Below are 3,707 nucleotides of genomic sequence, written 5' to 3'. Positions count from 1 at the left end.
CCCCCAGTTCTTTAGGAGCATTTCCCTGCACCTGTTAAATAAAAAGCATGCTTTCCCTTTTCCCCAAGGTCTCCCATCCGGTCATGTGACGTCATTACAGCTCTTCATCTTCAGTGGTGGGGCAGATCCTTGGTGCCACATAATGAAATACAGCATTCTTCTATGAGCCCAGGCCGGTTTGTTAATGTGCCCCTGGGGACAGGTCCATGACAGCCCGGACTCACAGAAGTGGGTTGAATGACCCTGGGTGTTATTCAACCCACAAGACGAGCCATGCTGGAACTTTGAGCACAGAATCTTCGCGGGACTAATTATCTTATAGTCTATCCAGGACATAAAGGGAAAGCTTTGGATAGAGAGTCCCTGTACCAAATAGAATTATAGGGATCATCTAGGATGTCACTCAGAGAGGACCAGACAAGAAGATACCCTGGTGCTGTTAGTGTTCTAAGCTGTAAAGATATTCAGTGAATCCCTTTTCAGAGAGCAGTAGAGATCATGAATTTGGCGCTGAACTTTTAAAAGCAACCACAACACCAGAAAAGTGTCTCAGACGCTGTATTGAATGGCCCCCATTGTGTTCCCATTGCTTTCGGAAGCTGAACTGAGCAGCGGCAGAGCAAAGAAAGGGGAGCAGACTTTACAGCAAACCGCATGCTTCGCTTAGCGCGGGCAAAGCGCAGGGCCTGTGTGGACGGGCTTTTGTTGGCATCAAACAGGTTTTGTATTCCTATAGAAGTCAAAAGGAATGGAAAAACACACTAGAAGCAAGTCAACAGCAGGTCAGAAGGCAAATAAACGAGTCCATCATTGATCTCAGAAGAGTACCAAACAGATGTCACAAGTGCAAAACCCGTCAACACAGACCCATAAGTGTCATTTATCGCCCTTTGCCTCCTAATTACTATATTAATGGTGCCATTCATACAGTATACAGCAAGACCATAGGACCCTGCAAAGGAAAGGAGCCCCCTGAAACAGGATATCAGGACCAGCGCTCAGGGGACCAGCTGATTCTGCCGGAAACTAAAACTTTTATTCCTCAAGAAGCAGCATCCGTTGTACGTCATTTCATCAGCATTTGAAATAGCTTAAAGCATTTTCACTTTAAATAACCCTTTAAAAATGTCACGGGAGGAAATGATAAGAATGACGCTTATGGGCACAGATGGAAAGCTGGATTCTTATAACACCCCATTCACAGCTTTGCAATTTAACACAGGTTTCCCAACATGCACCGACGCACGTCCGGAGCTTCACCAGTTTTCGATGGGGACTGTTCATACCTGCGTTGCCATGCAATAGACAAAATGGCACTGGTGCGTTTCGCCCCCATGAATTCATCAAAAACGAGTCCCCATTTACATCTGAGAATGAGCATATTCAGGGAAACCTGACGCTTTTTTGCTAATTTTTCCCCCCCTTATGTGTTATCAAGCTGCAGGTGCTTTTGTCTGAAGGTTCTCATTCATCCAGGTCATGGTGTATCTGTAAAAAATAAATCAAAGCAATCGGACTTGCTGTATTTCTCTTGAAGATGTTTCGCTGGTCATCCGACCAGCTTTCTCAATTCTGAAACTGAATTCTCAATTGAGAAAGCTGGTTGGATGACCAGCAAAACATCGTCAAGAAAAATACAGCAAGTCCAGCTGCTTTATTTTTTACAGACATACGGATGTTTTGTTTTAGCCAATGGAAGGCCCCTTTCAGGCGAGCAGTCCGATCAGGTCAGTTTATCAGCCGGACCCGATCGGACACTCTATGGAAGTCTATGGGCAGCCGGGTTTAAACAGGCGAATGTCCGTTTACACCTGGTTAGCCCCGGCTTGGTCCGGTAAAACAGATGGATCATTGATCCGTTTCGACAGACTGGATTGTGCCGGACCAGAGGTTCTGATGTGTCCGTTTCCCTCAGATTCCCTATAGACACACACATTTTTCAGGTGCTCCCATTGAAGTCTGTGGGACCAAAAACGCACGACTCTGCCCCAAAAAAGAAACCGGTTGCGCTAATTCACATGTCTTTCAGCTTCTCCCATTGAAGAATATAGGGCCAAAAACGCACAATTCTTCCCCCAAAAAAGTTCATATACTTCTCCACCTGACAAGGGTCAAGTGACACAACAGTCAGAGGCGAACGGGCACAACTGAGAAGAATGGGAATACATTAAAACTGGAGCAGACAGCATCTGGAGCAGTTGCCCATGGGAACCAATCATCTTTTCTTTTCAGTTAAATGAGAATTATGAGGCGAGTGTTTTTCACTCAGCCTCATAATCCGAGCCGACGTGTGACAATGAGACTGTCACAGGTCGGCTCAGTAGATCGGGAAGTGAGCGAACACATACCGGCGCTCGCTCACTTCTTAATCTATCCACGCAGAGAGCCGTGACTGTCACTCACAGCTCCCTGCAGGGATTCCCCCCTCCCCTGTCCGATCGTCCAGCGCTGACTGGCAGAACAGACGGGGGAGGGTACAGCTGGCTCTGCCTCTAGATAGGCAGAGCCAGCTGTCACTCACCCAGCTGGGTGGATCCAGACAGAATTGTCAGGATCCGTTCCGGCTGCAGCATCTCAGTATACCTTTCCGGCTGCGGCGTCTCAGTATGTAGCTTGTGGTATACTGAGCTTTGGGTGACGGGAGGACGCTAGTTTGTGTCCTCCCGTTACCCTTAGGAGAACTATGGAGAAAAGCCCTAACCCCACAGTTCTCCTTTAAGCTTTGAAAATGAAAGATAGAAGTTGCTTGGTTGCCATAGGCAACTACTCCAGATTCTGTCATTCCCCACCCTTCCCTATTTTGAGCATTGCCAACAAAACGCTCAGGGGTGAATTTATCAAAACTGGAGCAGACAGAATGTGGAGCAGTTGCCCATGGCAACCAATCAGCTTCTCTCTTAGTTTGTTCAGTTAAGATTTGAAAATAAAAAAAAAGGTGGATGCAGAAATTGCATTAAAAACATATGATGATGCACATTAGAAAACGCACATTGACATGCTAAATACACACCTACAGATAGGTGTGCAGCCATAACACAAGTTACAATCTGATTGAATAAGATTAGATCTAGTAACATGTACTAGAAGGACCCGCCTGATTGGAGGGACACATTGATTAGAAAAGTCCTCATATTACAGGTTCAGTAAATCTAAAGTTGATTGGAACATGTATGGTGATCCTTAGATCTTACAAAAGCTGGAAAACAGTTTCCAGGGGCAAATCTTAAAAACTTCACCCTGCGCCTGGAAAACAGCGTGTAACTATGTAGCTGGATGCAGAGTGACAATGTAACTGGCAATCCTTCATCCAGATCAGTGATACACCATCCAGTCCCCCCCCCTCTTGTGCCCCCAACTGCACCTGCTGCTGGGAAGGAATAAGAAACCTTCCATCGCCCCCCGATCTGCTCGTTGTTCTCCATGCTTTGTCCCAGCAATGGAGTCTCCTCCTTTTGCCTGCTGTCAGTGCCTCCTCCCTACCCAGCAGAGCACAATTCAGCCCCCGGAGTCAGGATCGGGACCGGATCTTACCTGTGCACGCCCAGCTCACACAGATCCAATCCTGGGGGGGTCACACTGTACTGATCCCTATGACAGGTGAACCCCCAGATCTCAGCCTTCCTGCGCTCGACCGCACCGATCTCAGCTCTCTGCCAGCGAACCTGACCGGCGCTCACCCTGCGAAGTTCCTGAAGTTCCACTGTAAA

At 47.3% G+C, this 3,707-nt stretch overlaps 1 protein-coding gene across 1 annotated transcript in view; it reads right to left on the bottom strand.

The window, feature by feature from the left end:
- FZD6 (frizzled class receptor 6) overlaps nucleotides 1–3,684 on the bottom strand; it is a 50,037-nt gene extending 46,353 nt beyond the window's left edge. The window contains exon 1 of the mRNA XM_018559453.1: nucleotides 3,532–3,684. The gene's annotated coding sequence lies outside the window, so the exon portion shown is untranslated. The remainder of the gene's footprint in view (nucleotides 1–3,531) is intronic.
- Nucleotides 3,685–3,707: the final 23 nt, after the last annotated feature.

Source organism: Nanorana parkeri, unplaced genomic scaffold (assembly GCF_000935625.1).
Source record: "Nanorana parkeri isolate BGI_ZX_2015 unplaced genomic scaffold, ASM93562v1 scaffold16, whole genome shotgun sequence".
NCBI classification, from domain to species: Eukaryota; Metazoa; Chordata; class Amphibia; order Anura; family Dicroglossidae; genus Nanorana; species Nanorana parkeri.
Note: the sequence above shows the minus strand (reverse complement) of the source record. Positions and strands in the feature narration are given on the sequence as shown.